The sequence below is a fragment of the Callospermophilus lateralis genome, unplaced genomic scaffold (assembly GCF_048772815.1).
Source record: "Callospermophilus lateralis isolate mCalLat2 unplaced genomic scaffold, mCalLat2.hap1 Scaffold_182, whole genome shotgun sequence".
In the NCBI taxonomy this organism is placed as follows: domain Eukaryota; kingdom Metazoa; phylum Chordata; class Mammalia; order Rodentia; family Sciuridae; genus Callospermophilus; species Callospermophilus lateralis.
Window position 1 is genome coordinate 1,686,626 of NW_027512854.1, and position 22,333 is coordinate 1,708,958.

The window sequence follows — 22,333 nt, forward strand, 5'->3', positions numbered from 1 at the left end:
ACTCAGCAGGAGTACACAGTCTTCTATTTTCTTAAGGGAATTCAGAAATAAACAGCAGCTTACTGTTGTATGTAGTGATATTTTTTTCAGAGTAAACATCATTATATAATAATAATAATAATAATAACAATAGTAATAATAATAACAATAACAATAACAATAATAATAATAAATTTTTAAAGTGAACTGAGTAACAAAATCATTAACAGAAATATCAGGTAGTTGCGAGACATCTTGAAAAACAGCCAGCTGGTACCCTGAAACTACAACGTGTATCAGAGTCTTCTCTAGAAGATTTAGCATATTTTCACATAAATTTAAAATATAAAGACAGGATTTAATGAAGAAACTAAGACAAATGACAAGTCAAGTATGTAGAAAATTGAACATGTCATCTGTAAATCAACACCTGCTTAAGTAATAAAAGTTATTCTGGGATACTAATTTCAATGAACAGCTTTCTTTATATTTTCATTATAATTATGTAGCCAGAATTGGGATTTATAGATGTGTAATCCTTACCAACTGAAAAGCTAATATACCTTATTATAGGAACTTAATCTACTTTTCAAAATGCTGGTATAGATTATGTTTTGTTGCAATTGAAATTATGTAAATTTTGTTGTTTGAGTTTGTGTCGAATATTTTCAGTATCTTATTTTCATATTGGGTTTTTCATACTTTTTTTATTCATGCAGATGGGTGATCTTACTACAAAGATGAAAAATGCATCTTCAAAGCATTTACATTTGAGAACAAACTATGACTGTTTTATGCAGAACTTGTTTTTTATAAAAAGTATGCAAGATACATTTGAAAAAATAGAAAGGAATCAAAAGAAGTTGGAAGAAAATGTAGTAAACTTTCCAAGGCACACACGGAGCACTCGAGTAGAACGAGGCCAAGGAGTATGGTGGGAATGTGACATTGAACATCGAGCAAGATGGGATTTAGAGGAGAAGCAAAAACAAGTATTTCTGATTTTACAAGCTATATTACTTATCTGCAATTTGCTTTAATTCTTTTCATTGTAAACTGTATTTTGGATATACATATTATAGGTGTATTCTATATCTCTTGAGGAAAGATGTTGTGTAGATTTCAAAGAGAAGGAAGACATTTGATGCCCCTTCAAATACCACAATTTACATCATCCTTTCAGCTAATTTGATCTGAGTAATAATTTTCATCAGATAACTTTTGGATATTTGATAATAGTAGGCATAGTAAAAGTATGAGGAGAAAAAAAATGTGATGCAGAAATATACTTTTGAATTGTTAAGTTAAAATTTTCAACTTTCATATTTTGAATTGATTCTATTATTCTTTAAATTGTCAGATGATCTGAGTGCTAATATGAGAATGATTCATTACTTTGAGCACAGATCAATAGTAGATAGCCTAGCCTGTGCAACATCCTGGGTTCCATTCGCAGTAGAAAGCAGGAGGAGGAGGGCAGGGAATGAGGAGGGAAAGGGGGAGAGGAAGAACCCAATTATTATTGTTTCAGATTTAATGTAATTGATACTGATGACAGAAGTTTACAGTCTAATATTTTTTTTTCTTCACATTTAAAATTGCTGTCTGAATTTTTTACACAGAACTAAATAAAATAACTACATAATAATTATTTGGGTTCTAATTATTTTTAAAATATATTCTTTTTTATGTTCTTTAGACACAAGAAGCAGCTCCGGAAATTACAGAGCAGTTCAGAAAGACTAATTTTACTTCAATAAGAAGTCAGGTGGAACTCAGAATTAGCCATCTGGAATCTGAACTGAAAATTCTAAGAAATGCAACTGAGAGAATATAGACACTTCCATATAGAACAATCCAGATTCCACAAGTATGTCAAAACCTAGACTGAAAGAGAGCAACTTAGTCTCCTTAATTTGTGTCTACTGCATAACTTTGAGACAGGTTGATGAGATCGGTAGCATGCAAAAGCTAACTAGACCCTATAATTTGTGTAAGTAATGTTAGGAAATGAATATACTCTTGAAATATTAGTCTAGGAAGTTTATCTTTCACTCACCTTTGCATTTTACATCTGAAGGTAAACTATTAAGCTTTCTTCCCTTAGTGTTCTCCTATATGTAATCTGGTCTATTAGACTTTTAGTTAAGTGTTTTTGAAGTTTTGTGATTCACATATTAATATTGTGACTGCTTCTACATGGAAACATGAACAAGTTTCACAATTTTTGAAAGATTATATCTGAAACCTTAAGTGTCCAGTGTTGCTATAACTACACTCTGAGCACATTCTGACATCTGACAGATTAACTGATTTTTATTTTAATTTTTTAATATTATCCTTACATGGTATCTAGAGACAAAATGTTCTATATAATTTTTTCTCTCTACATTGTCATACTTGTGATGATGGGAAGTATAACCTGCAAAAGTGGTTAAAAATATTCTGATGATCCGTGTTGGGGCCTGTGAATGACGGAATGAATGGGCAGTCTCCTGAAGCCCTGGTAACAAATTTATGGGCCAACTTTCTAGGCAGCAGCTTTAATCTATCTTGTTCTGAACCAGTGACTATTGCTCTGAATTGTCTCAGTGTCAAATGCTTAATTTATCTAGGTAATAGGTAGAATATACATATGATGGTAATAAACGCTTGACAATATCTTCAAGGAACATTCTTTAAGTGCTTGAACTGGTTCACTAAATATGAATCTTTCTAGCTTTACTAAAATTTTCTAGTTGCATATGTTTAAGGAAACCATAATGATTTAATATACTTCAACATAGTAAAATGACTTTGGTAGTCAAATAAACTAAGGTATACATCATCTGCTATATTTATCTTTAAAATACCAATATTTCTAATGGCATCCTCAAGAATCTTCCAAGGAGAGTCTTTCAAGAAGGCAGCATTGTTACTTGCAAAGTCATACATCGCTGATTTCTGTCTCTCTTCCACCAACATTGCTTTAATTGGAAGTTTGAAGCCCCCTAGAAATATGTACACTTCTTTAGAGAAATTACAAACCCATAATTGCATACACTGTCTCTGTTCTGATTCTTTTCAGTGTTGTGCCAACATATGGAGAGTTTCTACCTACTCTCTTTTTAAAATATTTATTTTTAGTTATAGATGAACAGTACTTTTATTTTCTTTATTTTGTGTGGTGCTGAGGATTAAACCCAGTGCCTCACATGTGTAGGCAAGTACTCTACCACTGAGCAAAAATCCCTCCACTTACTCTTATGGAAAATTTAAATTATTCTTTTATTTGATGAAAATTTTGAAAGTGCATTTTAACATAAATAATATTGAGGTTAATTTTGACATAATTTAACAACATGAAATGTAATGTGCTCTAATTCAGTAACCAGTACTTCCACTTTATCCCCCCTTCTTCCTCCCTGTGTTCTCTTTCTTCTGCTCTACTTATCTTATACTTATTTGTAGTTTTTAAGTTTTTTTTTTTAATTATGCATTATGAATATACATGAAGGTGAAATTCACTGTGATATTTTCATATGGATTCACAAAAAACTTGATCAGATTTATTTCACTATTCCACACTGAGTGCTTTCCCCAACTCCCTGGCTTGGGTTGGGTTAGGGATAGGGTTAGAGTTGCATTCTGGAACAGGAGCCCTTCAGTACAACCAGGTGATTTCCTTCATACTAAGACTTCATTTGAGTGAGTCAAATATTAGTCCAATAATGATGAGTTATATTTTTAAGAGCTGAAAAGAAAAACAATGTCCAGCTATTTTGAACCCATTTGAAGATATTTCTATAATATTTGACAATTTTTTATCAGGGGTATTATTACAATAATGAAATATCTGCTTGAAAATGAACAAATAAAAGATACTACCTTGCTTTCATTGCAGCTTGGTTTAGAGCTTCCATGTTTTTTTTTTTCCTGGTTTTTCGTTTCTTTGTACCAGGGATTGTACTCAGGGACACTTGACCACTGAGCCACATCCCCAAACTATTCATGTTTTATTTAGAGACAGGGTCTCAGTGAGTTGCTTAGGCCTCATGGTTGCTGAGGCTAGCTTTGAACTCAAGACTGTCCTGTCTCAGCCTCTTAAACCACTGTGATTACAGGCATGTGCCATAACACCCTGCTTCAATGTGTTTTGATGAATTTCTTATCACATAGTAAAGCCATGCATATTTATGTTAAATGTGACCTCAACTTTATTCTTTTATTTGGCATTTTGACCTAAAAAATCACAGGAGAACAAATCTAAGCTTTATAAAACAATGCTGAAGTTAAACAGTTATGACAGAAAGAAATAATTTTAGTACATAAATTACAATTTAATTTAATAGCTGATATATTTTTTCAGTTTCTTAGCTTACATGAATATCTTTCTGAAAAAATGAGAGAATCGGTTTTGAAGTGCTTCAGAGTCATGAAATTGGATGACTATATACAAAAAGAGAATGAAAGTTAGTTGTTATGCATGATGCAAGTATAAGTTGTTCTTATTAGTTCTTCCAGAAAAAAATGAGATAATTTACCATTTACAAAACAATGATAAATTGTGTATGAATGTAGACACAATGCAAAGGGGACTTGGGAGGCAACTGTTTTTCCAATGTATTTCTGGGAGAAAGTGATGTTTCTTTTTTACTTATGCATAAGCTAGTTTATTTAAAACTTAATGTAATGGTTCTACATTTCCTTGTGGAACATTAGTTTTCCATATCATGCTAGCCTGAATAGAAGAGTGTTTTTTAAACTCTCTCATCACGATACAAAGATATGTCTCCATAATCACTGTAGAATGCCTTCAAAGGTGAAGGGAGAAGGAGAGGAAAAAACTACTAGAGAGGAAAAGTGATCAAGTTATTTTATGTGCATCTGTGAATATGTCATAACTACTTCCTCTATTATATATAGTCTAATGCACCAGTAAAAATTTTTGTTTAAAATAATTTTCTTTAAAAATAGAACATAAAGACAGGAATGGGAATTCTGTCAGTCAAAATCATTTGTTTTCACATCAAATGTGTAAAGGCATTAGACACCACCTTATTGTTATCACTACAACATACTTACTATGTTCAGTAATATATTTTAGACCCTATTTGGGGAATTAGTAAGAGAAAGAAGAGTTTTATACAAAGAACACTCTACATGGTGATATTTATATAAGATTTGGAAGTGTTTACCACATATCTCATCAAGTGCACATCTATATTGAGCCAAATGTTTAAAAACTGCTGGTCATAACTTCTGAAATCAATTACAATTAAAGAGATATGTATTTTTTCAATTCTGAATATCAAAAAATTAAAGACCTTAAGTGTGAAACTGCTTTTTTCCCACTTCTGCCCCACTATGAAAGTCTCACCCTATACACTGACATTCTTTAGTGGGAAAAAAATGGCATCACCAATTTTCTGTGGTTTACAGCCAAAAGCCCAGACTGACTTAGTAACAGTCACACATTTAAAATACTCTGTCATGACTCTGTCATTAGTTTACATTTGCCTCAAGAAAAGTATGAAATTTCTTAGCCAAAAATTAAAATATCCAAATCAACTGGATTTTTGTCAGGTTACTCAGCCTATCTCATCTCACTTGCTTTACTGCCACTTTGCTCTAGATTCTAGTGACACTGGACTACTGTGATTCCACAAGTGTTCTTTCTCATCTCGGTGTCTGCATGCACCTCTTCCCTTTCTCTCACAATTTCTCCTTTTACTTCAGGTGTTAACTCATGTATCACTTCCTTTGAAGGACCTCAAATGCACTGACACAAATTTGGGACCGAAGTCCCTTCTAAGTGTTCCAGTAGTATCCTGTTTTATCCTTGTCCTAATGCCAATGACTCTGTATGGAAATTTCCTGATTGTCTGCTTTTGAAGCTATGGTATATGACTGTTGAGACGTGTCCATTATCATCTCCATGTTGTCATCCCAGTTCTTGCCAGAATACCCTAGCATATGGTTGTCAAATTTATGCATAAGGGGTGGAAAACCCAAAGCTCTGATACTCAGTCATAATGACAACTGTGTATGAAAATATGGGCAGACTGCATTCCATAGTGATTTTGTATTGTGGACATATCTATCTTTCTTCTTATAAACAATGAAAAGTTCTAAACTTCTTCACTGATTTATACTTATAAAATGTTTGAGAAAAAATATAATTTTTTTTTCTCTTCACTTGCTGCAGAATTTGAATCCTGACCATGGGAGCTTCTGCCTTAAGAATTACTAATAAGACAAGACAAGATCTTCTTTTGGAAACATCATAAGGATATACAGAGATTTTAAGAAAAAAAATGAAAGCTAATATTGTGTTTTTCAGACTGTTAATATAATATTTAAATTATTTATGAAATGTGATGTAAATACTTTATTGAAATGGATGTGTGTAACATATATGATGAAATTATCAAAATATGAAAATTATTTATATCTGTAAGAAAATTTGAAGTGCAAGTGCAAACCAGTTTTTATGGAGATGTGTTTTCAGACTATCTAAATGTTAGCATTTAAGCTCAATTCAGCAACCAAGTCAACACTAATTTGGTAGATCTAAATATCACATTAATGATGGATTATTTATATTATATCACTGAATATGGGTCCAGAGAATTAGGCAACATTATTTTTACATGCTGGTTACTATATTCACTAATGGATTAATGTATTGCAATTATTATACTGCCATCTTTAAATTTATATTTGAGGCACTGACTTAATAATTTTTCTAATAAGAATATTTGCTTAGTGGTTTACCTATATATTTTATTTCCTTTTCTGTTTATACAATCTTGGGAAATAATAGTAAATTTACAGGTTCTAATATAAAGTACTTTTGTCTGCTGAAGCATTTTAAATTGAATTGCTTACATATGCTATCATTTATGATATTTTTAGTATTTTGTACAAGTCAGAACATGCTAGATAACTACAATTCAACATTCATTCATTATGAATATATTTTTCAAATATTAACAGGTAACAGCATAGTTGTTAATTATATCAGTTTCATTATGAAGGTTATATTGTTATCTAGCATGTTCTGACTTTTAGGAAATACTAAACCTATCATGAAAGATGGCATATGTTAACAATTCATTTTAAAGTGCTTCAGTGGGAAAAAGTACTTTGCATTAGAACCTGCAACTTCACTAGTATTTTCCAAGATTGTATAGAGAAAAAAAGCAAAAAAAAAAAAAAACACATTAAGCAAATGCTGTTTCTCAAATCAACACTTATACATTCTATCATTATGCCTTCGACCACTTAATTCTCAGATTATTTTCATGTTTTTCTAGTAGCCTAATATTGTTCTTTATAAAAAAATATTTCATTCATAGGCATGAAATGAACTTAATTGTTTTATTTTATAGATGCCTTCTGATTTAAATATTCCTTAGTCTTTTTTTTTTTTTAACCTTCATGACCTTGAATTTTTCAGGGGGAAAGCTTGTAGAATGTGCTTAAAATGGATTCTCTTGTTTCTTTATGATTGGAGCTAGATTACATGTTTTTGGCAAGAGTACCACAGAAATCAATTCTATGATTTTCACTTTGAATCACATCATGTGACCTATAATATCCTCATTACTGTTGATGTTAATATTGGTCATTAATGGGGTATTTGCAGGATTTTACTTTGTAATTATTATTTGTGTGAAGATAGTTTGAGACTATAAATATAATTGTGTATCATTCACCACTAAATTTGTTCATTTATTATACCTATACAGATTCATGGTTTATTGTATTGTGTTTGCTGTTACTTGCTAATATTTAAAAAAATTATTTTTCTTTCAGAAATGTTCTATTTTGATAATCTCAGATTTATAGAAGATTTAAAACAGTAGTGAAAGGAATTCATAAGAAACATTCCCCAAATGTTATTCTTCATTTCTAGATAAGTCTAGGTACATAAGAGTTTTTATCTCTGAACCATTTGCAAGATGCACACAATGTCTTTTTATTTGTAAATCAAAAAACTCACATTTTCTAAAAATGAGAAATTATCTCTGTAACTATGGTGCAATGATCAAAATAGGTAAACTATATTGTGAATATCTACTCTACAAATCTTATTCAAAATTTGACAGTCATTTTAACAATTGTCTTTGAACCAAAATAAATCCAATTTTGGGAAATTTTAATATCAATTATTCACTGTGTCTTGTTTCTTCTTGTTTTTTTTGTGTTGTTGTTTGTTATGTTTTTTTAATCTGGGTTGATTTCTGGGCATTTCTGGGCTATTCATCATATCTTTGATTTTGATTTTTGAATGGTGTATTTCAGTAGTAGTTCTATAGATGTTTCTTCAGTTTATATTTAAATTTTAATTTTCATAACCAGTGGATAAATGCTCAAAATATTTGACTCTCAAATTAACCTGAATGCTGCTGGTAGATTGCACACAGGGATCCCTGTTCCACCAATATGTCACTATATTTGGTGATATTAAAATTAATACCAATGGAATTTGCAAAATATTTCTTTAGAGGAGCACATGATGAAGACTTTAGGCTTTGTGGACCAGAAGTTCTCTGGTCATAGCCTAAAATCTGCAATATATAATAATTGAATGCCTGATGGCATTCCAGTAAAACTATATTTTCAGGGTAAGTGGGTGAGGCTCAGTGGTAGAGTACGTGTATAGCACATATGAAGCCTGAGGACAAATCTCAGCATGGCAAAAGAAAACAACAACAGAAACACTTCATTTGCCAAAACAAGCTACATTCTGGATTTAGTCTTGATTTGGTGGCCCAGTGTTCCTCTAATGCTGTGAAACTTCAGTGGTGACCTGCATGCATGTCTTTTCTTTTGTATGCAGGACACACTTCATATGCACCACATCATTCTTCTACAGACTTTCTGTACAATTCAGTTTATGAAATAAGAATATTTTCTGAATTTGCTCTCAGGTTTTGTTATTGAATTCACCATTTCAATATTAATAGGTGCTTTGCATATCTGCCCTTGAAACTTATTCTGTTATCTTTTTAAAAATATTATTATTAATTGTTGATAAACTTTTATTTTATTTATTTATATATATGTGGTGTTGAGTATCAAAAACAGTGCCTCAACCATGCTAGAAAAATTCTCTAACACTGAAAAACAACCGCAGTCCTATGTTATCATTAAAAATAAGAAAATTAATACTCAGTTTATCTAATAAATCAGGAAGAAATTTTCAAGGTGACTGTAGATTGAATTTTTATGAATTTATTAATACATTTTTAGCATTTTTCGTGTTACATATGTAATTTTTAAAATTTTCAGAGTTTTACATATGATCATTATGTAAAGATTGAAAAATACAGTTAAAGAAAAAAGATTATTCTCCATTATTCCACTTAGATACAATGTCTTTCAAAAGGAGGGTCTGCAAACACTAAAATCACTTTTTAATTATTTTATTTTATTTTATTTTATTTTATTGATTGATTGATTGATTGATTGAAGATATTCCAATCTAATCCAGAATATGCTCTACCCTGAGCCATATCCCAAGTCTTCCATTCATTTGTGAATCTCACTCTTGTGTTTTTCTCTTCCTGCATAACTAAGAATTACTTTTCCCAAAGTTACCATTGAATTTTACTTTTAACACGTCTCTACTTAATTTCATGCACTTAAATTTACAATTACTCATTCATCAATGGAACATTTCCATTTCTAATAAAAATAACTCCCAAGTGGCTGAAGGGAGTTTAGACTCCAAAAAAACAGCTATACAAGTGATTTCTCTTTCCCACAACCACACATAAATATATATAAACAGCCTCAATACCCAGCCAAATAGTTGTAGTAAAACTAATAAGAACTGGAGATAGAGGGCAAAACCAAGAACAGCCTCACTAAATGGTAAAGGAAAACTTTTGCCTTTCTCACAGATCAGCTTTTCCCCCAAGTTGACACACCAGTATGATCAGGAGAAACTGCCCAATTCTCAGTTTTCCCCTTTTGGCATCAGAGAAAGGAGAACGTAGCTCCAATATTCTGGATTTTTAGGGAACTGTTTTCTGTCTATTGTGACACAGAACTGGTGGCATATTTTGATAATTAGTCACACTGAGAAAGGGGAAAAACATTGAACATCAAAGAACCTGCAGTGCAGACACCAGGTGGAAGAAAAGTTTATATACTTTTGATAGAATTCCACAGCTTTCTTCCTGGAAAGCTAAGTGTCTGAAGAGAGTGTGTCCACAGAAAGGGTGACAAAGCCCTTAAACACTTAACTGGGCTTGCTGGTGAAGATCTTCCCCTGTGTGCAGCCACCAGGAGAGAGAAGTTTGAAACTAAAATTCTCAACCAAAGGCAAACTAGTTCAAGGAGCACCCCAAGAAAAGCCACAACACAGAGCCATGCTATCCTGTTAAATCTGTGGGGCCTAGAAAATGAGGTTTCTTAGTGTTTCTGTTAAGAAACAAGAATGTCAAAAATTACAGTTATTAAAGTATTAAGAAATACTAAACAATGAAAAATAAATGACAATAAATTAAATATTAGGAATAAATCTATCAAATATATAATTGAAAATACAAATGATCATTAAATTTGTGGTTCTCAATCTCCCTGACCCCCAGTACTGGGGATGGAACCCGGGGTACTCCACCACTGAGCTGCACACACCATCCTTTTTAAATGACCACTTTTAATTTTGAGACACTAAGTGCCCAGGCTGGCTTCCAACTTAGGGTTCTCTGCTTCCTTCCACCTCTACCATGCTGGGATTAAGGGCATGAGGCACTGTGCCAAGCTTCTCAAACTTAAATAAAGGGAAAAAATAAGGCAAGTGAAACTTTAATACTAGTGTTGAGAAAGAATAGTAACCACAGTCCAGTAAAGATAATTTAACAAACAGAAAGTTCAGGAGATTGACATGTACATTTTTCCAAATGATTTTACTTGGGAGGCTGAATCAGAGCACAAATTCAGGACCAGTTGCAACAATTTAGCAAGGACCTAAGCAACATTGAGACTCTGTGTCAGATTAGTATATGAAAAAGTTTGGGATGGATCTTGGTGAAAGACTACCACTGAGTTCAATCTCCTATACCAATGAATAAATTAATCAAAATCACAAAAGAATATGGCAGGTAATTAATAGAAATTCTCTTGAGAACCAAGAAGGAGGACTATTTTTAAAATCAATTTCAAACAAAAATAACTCAGTAAGTAACAAATATAAATGGATAAATTATATCAGAAAGGGGACTATAAGCTACCATTAAGTGGGCAAGTACACAGTATAGGTTAATAATTGAGTTCTAGGTAAATTGAAGAATCAGATCATTATATTCTAAGGTGTTTCAATATGTTCTGGACTGCAGAATTTTATCATGGAAGTCTTGTTTTATTAATATAAAAAACATGAATATAAACTTAATGGCATAAAAGTTGTAAAAATGAATGGAAGTGGAAAAATTTAATTAGAACATCTGTAAAGAGAATCTATAAAACAAGAAAAATACATTCCAGATATAGAAATCCATAAGTTAAAGAGATTATCCTCATGTCTAATCAACAGTTTAATGAGGAGTTCAGATAAAGGTGCATCTTTGTGAGTACCTCTAATTAAAACAGCACTGAAAGTGAAAAAGAAATGAGCACCACTTCTGCAAATCAGGAGACAGTACCATTTTTAGATGGCAAAACACTTAATTTTTTCAATTAAAATCTTGAACCTGAGGCATTCCAGCTAATTCTGTTTATATACTTAAATAGAAAATAGAAACATTTAAAGAAAGAAAGGAAATAAATGACATATACACAAGAAAGATTAAAAGTTCTTCATTATTAATCTTATAATGTTTCAATTAGAAAACCTGATATATTGTAAAAAAAATCCTCAATATCTTAAAATCACAATGAGATATGAATAAGATATAAATTTGGAAAATAATAATTTTATTTATGTTAGGAATTGGGACACAATAAATTTCTGTTGCTATTGTCTGAAATCTGTAATAGACAATAAATGAATGGGAATGGACTCATTCCAAATCTGTTTATTACTGGAATAGTGGCAGGGTGATTGCCTACTATGAGTGTGCATGAAAGTCCCTGAGATTGATGCCTAGCAGCTATAAAATAACAGAAAATAATCGAGAAGATGCCTTTATTTACACATATGACCATGCTGTGGATTGTTCTACAGGCATGAATTTGTTGATCTTCATGCAATATCCAACTTTCTGCTAATGTAGCAAATCACTTTAAAGATACTTTATGTAACTCTCTTGCTGCTTTGTAAGCATATCTCAACTTCTGTCGCACAATATTTTTTATGTGACTATGTAAAATTTTCAAAAATTCAGATTTCTAAATGACATTACTTAAAATTTTTCCCCTCTTTTATTTCTGTTTTTGAATTCAATTAATCCATATGACCAATTTGTATATTTGAATAGTACAAAATATCCTGGAATAAGCTAATTTGTGCCTACAAAGAAATATTGTCTTTGAAATATTTATTCTTCTGGTTTTCCCCTTCATTGCTAAACCATGGTTGGTCAATGAAGCAAGCCATCAATTCAAGTTAGGGCAAGCTTTGACTTCCCCTGATGAACAAGCCATGACAAGGCTGGAAAGACAAGTCAAGGTCATGCAAGGCAAGGCCAAGCAAGTCTTAACTTCTCAGCAGTCATGCCACGAAGAAGCAAGGCAAGGCCAGATAAGGCAAGGCCAGGCAAGAGTTAGCTTTCCCCTAATAATCAAATCATGGCAAGAAAGTCAAGACCAGACAATACAAGTGTCAAATTAAAAAAAAAAAAAAAAAAAAAAAAAAAAAAACACATCAGACTGTGTCTCACAACTGATTCCTCAGCTGGGTCTATCAGTGAGATCACCTAATATAACTCATTAATATGGTCTCAGCTACCTTCAGCATGTGGTATTTGGGTAGCCAGACTTTTTTATGATGGCTTGGGGTATCTCAGGATAGAAGGCAGAGGTGTGTCTATTGTCTCATTTGATTTATTCTTGGAAGTCACAAAGCTTCTTTAACACTGATGCAATTGGTCATGGTCCTGCCCATATTCAATACAGAAAACACACTACCTAATTCTTAGTGGGCAGGTAAGAAGTGGTCAAACAGACTGCTCACTCTGCTCAAAGTTGTTTTACCAGGACAAAAAGCCCTGTGACTCCACTCTTCATTACACTTTGATGTCTTCAACTATCACTATAATGTTTAAGTTTCCTGTGTATTCAAAAAGAATGAAGTTATGCATGATCCACTAATGGTCTTAAAATATCTTCGAATAAGATGCAAAATTTGTACTTTATGTATCTGCCAGAATACTTAGTTGCAGGAATTAAACATTTATTGAAGGGCATTAGGTAGCTTACAGATTTTCTAAAGGGGTCTGAGAATCTGGGTTGGAAATTATACGGTTGGGAGAAACCATAAAGTTATACTGCATATTGCTTAGGGAAGTTTCTGATGCCACTGATACTGAGCAGACATTGCCTCTCACCCAGCACAATGTTCCAGAACCTCTGGCCATTGCTATCTCTGAAATCTCATGTCCCATGCCTTTATTCTAGCGAAGGTGGATCTGTGCAGAACCGACTTCTGAATGTTATTTGCATCCCAAAAGGTGTCTTATGCATATGTACTCAAAAAGCTGATGTTAGCCCTTTTTCTTTGTGTGAGATGCAGCCATGGGAAGAGAAACTGTGTCCCATCGTCCCAGATGTGGAACACATATGAAAGCCTAAATACAGTATATGATATATAATTCTGTGATATGTAATGGTTATAAGACTATAAGTACATTAAAATAAATATAATATTGATTAATAGCAACGTGATAATATATAAGTTCTCAATGATAAGTTCAAACCTATTTTAATGCACCTGTATTGATTTCATTGAAATAGTCATAGAATTGAGTTCTTGGGAATTTAATGGGTTAAGCCTGAAAATCTACTCCAGGTCTACAAGGGATGCATAAGGTTTTACTAGACAGAACAGAGCAGTAGGGCATTCATTTAAAAGTCATTACAGAGAAGTAGGAGGCCAAGAGAGGTCAAGAGCAAGTATTGCAGCATATAGTAAAGGCCTTTGCACTGAAATTATGCAGAATATGTGTATAGTGAAGGTCAAGATAGGAGGTTAGTATAGTTTTTTCATTCACTAGAGTACTTTTTGCCCTTTACAAATTGTATTTTTCTTTTAACTATTTGAAGGTAGTGTATGCCATGGCAAATAAACATGCATTACTGATTTTGTTACAAGAAACAATTCCAGGTACTCAAGAGACACTAGCATAAAGGTTCAGATAAACAGGCCTTAGTTCTAAGGAAGTCTTTATAGATTTTTAGTTTCAGTTTTTGTTGCAGGGCCTTACCTTGGAACTACATGGAGGAATGCTTATCTTACTCATTGTTCAACAGGGAAGTCCTAACATAGAACACTATATTCGGGGACAAAGTTCTGTCAGAACACTGCCAAGTGCAATTTCCTTGCTCCTTTGACAAGGAGTTATTCCCCTGTTGGGGCAAGGTCAGCCTACATGTCAGTTTCTGGACTCTTGATGTCTGCACACCCATATGTTGTGAATCACCTCTGGCATATCATGACTGTTATATGTAAATTGGCACATACTCACTGTTAAAACTATTTTTGCTGTGAAATAAAGCATATGCTCTTCTATGAAACAATCTCTGGAAAGGTTTCTCCATGCCCTCAAGCTCCCACAGTAGATGTTGGAAGGGCAGGCCCTTCAGCATTCTGGTGCTCAAACATTGGATTATCAGGTGATTTTGCTTGAGGGATTCCTGGCCATAAGGAAACTCAAAGCTCAAAACATAAGCAGTCAGGGCAATGAGTAATTTACCTGGTTCACATAAACATACTCATCTACTAATTACAAAACAGGTTTTAAACCTCCAGGGTATAAAAGTGAACTATGAGGAATTAGAGACTTTTTGGCAAAAAGTTTTAGCTACAAATCTATGGTTTCCTTTTGAAAGAATATTCAATACCATGTCTGGCAACCAACTGGCTCTCAAAAATGCTCTTCAGCAGGAGTGGCAAATACGTAAACAAGCCTCAAACTTCTTTTATGCTATTTTTGCTAGCTGTTATTGGCTCACTCCTGGGTGGAGAAGAGATTGCCCACTGCTGTTTTGGAGAGACAGCTATCGCAAGAGAAGATCAGAAGGAAAACGGGGGAAGCTAACAAGAAGAAAAGATATTGAGCAAGAGGAGGGTAACACAGATATAGAAGAACATGGGTATATGATGTGAGTTGTTGAGATTTAAGTAGAAATGGAGAAAGAAGAGGAGAAAGAATGTAGAAAGAGCAAGGAGTCTCCTCTTTGGCTATAAGCTCCTATATCCTTCTTTTTCACAGATGTTGCAACAGTGCCATCTAGAAGAGTCAACTCCTTCTGCATACATTAAATCAAGCTGTACCATGTCAGAGATGGCAATGTTAGGCTTAACATAAGGCATGAAAACCAGTTCTATTATTTGTCAATATTATATATTCCAAGCCTTGGAGCCTTTCTTCAAGGTACCAGACCTCATGATTATACATTATATGGATGACATTATTTTAGCCCACCCCTCTGCCCAAGACCTTATTAACACTTAAAGAAATTGATTTAAATAGAGCTCCAGGAAATGTTCAAAAATTAGCCCATTTTCATCTTTTGTGAATCATTTATTAACTCTTGCAGAGATCTTAATACAGGCTCCCAACATTTACATAAAATCTCCCATTACATTAAATGAGTTACAAAAGATTTTAGGAAACAGAAATTAGCTTACATCATTTCAACAGGTTCTTTGAAGGGCTCTACCTCCCCTGTTCCAATGTTTGGAGAATGATCCATACCCTTTGTCTTTAAGAAGATTACCTCCTGAAGTTTATAAAGACTTATAAGAGGTTAATAATCAGCTTGCTGATTTGCATCGTAGCCAATGGGATCCTGACAAGGACATTATTACTATAGTTTAGACACCTCACCTATTTCCACTGGTCTTCTTTTCCAGGAATAAAGTAGAATTTAGAATCAGTGCATCTTTCTGCTGCTTTTTCTTCCAAAATTACTCCCAAATTAGTATGTTTTGTCCAATGGTATTACAACAACAAACTAGGACTCTTCAATTATTTGGGCTAAAACCTGATAAATTTGTCTTGCCATTAATTAAACAGGAAGTAAACCTCAATTTGATAATAATATCCTGTTTCAGGATTCAATTATGACTTTTCCATTGGTTAATCATTTACCTCATTGTAAATCTATCCAAGATTTAATTGATAAAACAGTTTATTTTTAAAGATAATTTGTGATGAACAAATTCCTGGAGCTGACCTTATCTTTACTGATGCCAGGTATTCTGGTGGCCTATTAATTCTTGTTTATAATCTTGCCAGGGATGAATATAAAACCTGAACTTATAAGGAGCTACCTGCCTCACCCTAATTATTAGAGTTACAGGCCACCACTTGGGCCACTAAAGCTAAGCCACAATCTATATGTATCTTTACTGATAGTGTTTATTGTGCCCAACTTATAGCCAGGTTTCTCTGTTCCTTTATTAAAGGAAAAGCAAAATCAGCTTTAGATATACTCCTTTATTCTTCTCAAAGAGTGCTCCAAAAATGTACTAACTCACTGTTCATCACTCATATCAGAGCTTATATGTTGAACCCAGAATGCAAAGCAAAGACCACTGACTTCAATTTTAAACCAAATTAAAGCAAGCTTATATTGTGTTCACAAGAGAGCTGATCAGTGAACTGCCTCACCTAAGGTAAGGATCAGAGTACAGTGCCTGGTCTAAGATCAGGGAAGTTTTTATAACATAAAAAGTTACAAAGGTAAATGTATTGGCAGCTTACAGCTGACAGCGTCCTGGGAAGCATAATACAAAGGCAGATAGCAGGTTAATGATCTACATGTTTTAACATCTCAATGTAAGGTGTAAACTCAGATTCCACCATCATAATTAACGAGAAGCAGCTGAGATTTTTAGGAAGGGTTGTTATCTGGTCAGGGAGAGCCCAGGCATAAGTAAGTTTAAAGCTTTGGCAGGGGTTCCAAGCAAGTTTAAAACACCAAAGTGTGATCAGGCCAAATAGAAATATTAGTATTTTACTTTAAAACATTAATGAAATTTTCATAACCTTGTGACAAATGGCTGCCAATCTTAAGATGGAATTAGGCTGGTTTCATCACATACTGTTTTTCCTGGATTTCTCTCAAAGTTTAATAATTTAACAGATCAAGCTATGTGAAATGCATATGGCACTGATTGGGAATCTGCAAGAGTTACATGCTCAATTCCATCATTCAGTTCACTCCCTCAAACAGTTGTTTTCTACATTCAGTATTCTACAAACTAAACAGATAGTGAAAACTTGTAAAAGTTATGCTTCTTTTTTTGGGGGGGGGACCCTTACAACTTCAAGGAGTCATTTTATGGGGTTTAAAGGCATACCCTTGTTTGATAAATTAAGCACAATTGACACATATTCTGGAATACTTACAGCTACTCCTGTTGCTGGAGAAAAAACTAACAATGTCATTCAACATATGCTCAAATGCATTGTGAAAAAATATTTTCCACATAATGTCACAACACAGAATGGTTCAGCTTATACTTTCAAAATGTTTGCTCTATTCTTTGTACAATGGAACATCAAATATTTTCCTGGAATTCCTTATAACTCCCAAGGACAAGCCATAGTTGAGACAGCGCATCCATTTACCTGCCAATGCCATGATTTCATTGACTTTTATTGCTGAGTAAAATTCCATTGTGTATATATGCCACGTTGTTTTTATCCATTCATCCACTGATGGACATCTAGGTTGGCTCCACAGTTTAGCTATTGTGAATTGTGCTCCTATAAACATCAATGTGGCTGCGTCCCTGTAGTATACTGATTTTAAGTCCTTTGGATATAGACCGAGGAGAGGGAGAGGAGGGTAAAATGGTGGTTTCATTCCCACCTTCCCAAGGAATCTCCATACTATTTGCCATATTGGCTGCACCAATTTGCAGTCCTACCAGGAATGGATGAGTGTACCTTTTCCACCCACATTCTCATCAACACTTATTGTTGTTTGTCTCCATAATAGTTGCCATCTGACTAAAGTGAGATGATATCTTAGAGTAGTTTTGATTTGCATTTCTTGAATTGCTAGAGATGATGAGCATTTTTTCATATATTTGTTGATTGATTGTATATCCTCTTCTTATATGTACCTGTTCCAGGCCTTAGCCCATGTGTTGATTGGGTTATTTGATTTTTGGTTCTCAGCATTTTGATTTCTTTATAAACCCTAGAGATTAGTGCTCTATCTGATGTGTGAGGGGTAAAAAGGTGTAGGCTTTCTGTTCACTTCACAGATTATTTCTTTTGCTGAGAAGAAATTTTTTAGTTTGATTTCATCCCATTTATTAATTCTTGGTTTAAATTCTTGAGCTATAAGAAAGTTGTGCACTAATCCCACATGAAGAAGATCAGAACCTACTTTTTCTTTTATTAGACACAGAGTCTCTGGTTTAATTCCTGGGTCCTTGTTACATTTTGAGTTAAGTTTGGCCCATGGTGAGAGATAGCTCTTTATTTTTATTTACTTTTTGCTGATAACAACATAACACAACAAATAAGAACTGCTTTTGAGATTCAAAAAGAATCAATAAAAAATTACATGCTGCTATCTTGGTTCTCCTGCAACAAAATAACCTTCAAGAAGAACAAATCAACACTGGCCTGGTGGTTCCAGGCTCACAGCAGTCCCATTCCACCCTACCCTGGTGGGGCATACACCCAGCAGAGCCTAGCTTCTGGTGCAGGACCACCCCTTCTGCCCAGCAGAGTACTGTGGAAGCCAAATTTCAGCCCAGACCACCCACAGCCACCTGACTGCAAAGAGAGGTCAAGCCCAGTGACCCAGATTCACCTGTCATGTTTCTCATGATAAACACACTAAGGGTAACTCCAGAACAACCAGGCTGCATGAAATAACCACACAAGAGACAGAGATACCTTTTTTTTGGGGGGGGGGGGGTGTTCCTGTGATGCCTCCTCTGACTTTAAGTGTCTTCAGAGAGAGAGAGAGAGAGTGAGTGCATACTGAACCTTTTTGTTGAGAAGAAGACATTCAAATGAGGCAAGAGATCTGGTTTCAGGGATTGAGACTATCTTTCTTAACTCTGCTGTCAGCAGGTTGGCTGACATCTAAGAAGGCCATACCCAAAACCAGGGCAAGAGAAATGGACACACAAAGGGCATTTCCATGGAACTTCTATCCCTAATAGAGCAAAGGGGTAATATCACAAAAGAACAGGTGAGCATAGCTCAATCCATTGAGTAACATTCCTACCTCTGAAGATGCATCCTCAACCTCCAGGACTGGGGCAATGTCCAGGTCACATCATAATGTAGTGATGGTGAGAACCTCTCTGCTCCAGGGAGGAGAATGTGAAACATTCAAACTGGCTGCCCACATTTACCCACACCAACTTATGCAGGACCCAGATTCAGTATGCAGAAGCATTCATTGAAGGACACCAGTGGAGTCTGGGAGCCCAACATCGAGTCAAGGTACAAACAATATGCACAGGCACTACAAGAATATAGGGAAAAAATGTAATATCTCAGATCCAGACTGCAATAAAGAAAGACACAAACATAACTTGAAAAAAATAATGGAAGAAAGTGTCCCAAACAAACAAGGACGCTATAATAGCAGAACCCATGGACAGTGAAGTTGATGAAATATCAGAGAAGTAGTTCAAAATGTTATAATTAAAATGATCTGTAAATTTATAAATTACCTGAAGGAGCAAACACAGGCAGAAATTGATCACTTCAACAATAAGATAAGAGAGAAAATACAGGTAGCACAAGATTACTTTAAGAGAGAGATAGAGACTCTAGAAAAAAAAGTCAGAAATCCTTGAAATGAAGGATACAATAAAGCAAATAAAAATTTCAACAGAGAGCATAACCAATAGACTATATCACTTGGAAGAAAGAATGTCAGATAATGAGGACAAAGTATACAATCTAGAGCATAAATTTGATCACACAGCGAAGATAGTTAGACATCATGAACAGAACATCCAAGAATAATGGGACAGCATCAAACGACCAGATTTAAGAGTTATAGGAATAGAGGAAGGCACAGAGTTTCAAACCAATGGAATGCACAATATCTTCAATGAGACAATATTAGGTAATTTTTCAAGCATGAAGAATGAATTGGAAAACCAAATATGAGAGGCTTCCAGGATACCAAATGTATAAAATTACAACAGATCTACATCAAGTCACATTATAATAAAAATGCCCAACATACCAAATAAAAATATAATTTTTAAAGTCATAAAAGAGATAAATCAGATCACATATAGGGGGAGTTGAATTCATATCTCAGCAGATTTTCCAACCCAAGCCCTCAAAACTAGGAAACTGTAGATCAACATATACCAAACTCTGAAAGAAAATGAATGCCAATGAAGAATCTTATATCCCCCAAAACTAAGCTTTAAGTTTGATGATGAAATAAAAACCTTCCATGCAAACAAAAGGTAAAAGAATTTACAGTTAGAAAGCCTGTACTACACAACATCCTCAGAAAAATATTCCAAGAAGAGGAAATGAAAAACAATGATGAAAATTATCAGAGGGAGGGATTACACCAAAGAAAAATCTAATCAGAGGAGAAACCAAGTCACATTAAATATCAAAAGTAAACAAAAATGGCTGGAAACACAAATCATGTCTCAATAATAATCCTGAATGTTAATGGCCTAAACTCACTAATCAAAAGACATAGACTAGCAGATTGGATTAAGAAAAAAAGACCAACAATCTGCAGCCTCCAAAAGACTCATCTCATAGAAAAAGATATCCACAGACTGAAGGTGAAGAGTGGGGGGGAAATCGTACCCTTCACATGGACTGTGGAAGCAAGCAGAAGTTTCCATCTTCATATCAAATAAACTAGACTTCAAACTAAAGTCAATCAAAAAGGATAAAGAAGGACACTACCTTCTACTCAAGGGAACTATAGACCAATAATTAAGACTAAACAATTATAAATATATATACCCAAAACAATGAAGCATCTACATTCATCAAACAAACTCTTCTCAAGTTCAAGAGTCAAATAGACCACAACACAATAATTTTGGGTTACTTTGACACACCTCTTTCTTCACTAGACAGACCTTCCAAACAGAAGCCAAGCAAAGAAACTATAGAACTCAATAATATAATAAATAATTTAGACTTAACTGACACATATAGAATAATTTATCCTTCAATGATAGAATATACTTTCATTTCAACAGCACATGGATCCTTCTCTAAAATAGACCATACACTATGCCACAAAGCAATCCTTAGTAAATATAAAAAAGTAGATATACTACCCTGCATTATATCATATCATAATGGAATGAAATTAGAAATCAATGATAAAATTACAAAAAAAAATCCATTCCAACACCTGGAGACTAAATAACACTCTAATAAATGTACAAAGGGTTGCCAAAGACATCAAGGAGATAATTTTTTAAAAAATAGAGGTAAATGAGAATACGGACACAATATATCTAAATTTCTGGGGCACTATGAAAGCAATCCTAAGAGGAAAGTTCATTGCATGGAGTTTAATCCTTAAAAGAAAAAAAAGTCAAGAATTAAATGATTTAACATTACATCTCAAAGCCCTAGGAAAACAAGAGCAAATTAACACCAAGAGCTGCAGAAGGCAGAAAATATTTAAAATTAAAGCTGAAATTAATAAATTTGAAACAAAAGAAATAATTGAAAAAATTGGCAAAACAAAAAATTGGTTGTTTGAAAAAATAAATAAAATTGGCAGACCTTTAGTCATGCTCATGAAAAGAAGAAGAGAGAATACCCAAATCACTAACATATGTGATGAAAATAAAAATATCACAACAGGCATTATTGAAATACAGAAGATAATTAAAAAAATATTTTAAAAACTTCTACTCCAAAAATAGAAAATATTGAAGGCATCAAAAAATTTCTAGAATCATATAATTTGCCCAAACTGAATCAGGATGATATAAACAATTTAAATAGATCAGTTTCAAGTGAAAAAATAGCAGATGCCATCAAAAGTCTACCAACCAAGAAAAGCCCAGGACCAAATGGATACACAGCCAACTTCTAAAAGACCTTTAAATAAGAACTAGTCTCAATACTGTTCGGTTTATTTCAGGAATTAGAAAAAGAGGCAGAACTTTCAAACTCATTCTATGAGGCCAATATCATCCTTATTTCAATGCTAGGCCAAGACGCATTAAAAAAAAGAAAAAAAGAAAAAAAAACTTCAGACCAAT

The 22,333-nt window shown here is 33.7% G+C and overlaps 1 long non-coding RNA gene across 1 annotated transcript; it reads left to right on the plus strand.

Moving 5' to 3' along the window:
• The first annotated feature begins 714 nt into the window (after positions 1 to 714).
• On the plus strand, positions 715 to 6,257 carry LOC143388787 (uncharacterized). The gene is made up of 3 exons (XR_013090070.2): positions 715 to 971; positions 1,679 to 1,849; positions 6,167 to 6,257. It is a non-coding gene; the product is annotated as an uncharacterized LOC143388787 (long non-coding RNA).
• The last annotated feature ends 16,076 nt before the right edge of the window (positions 6,258 to 22,333 follow it).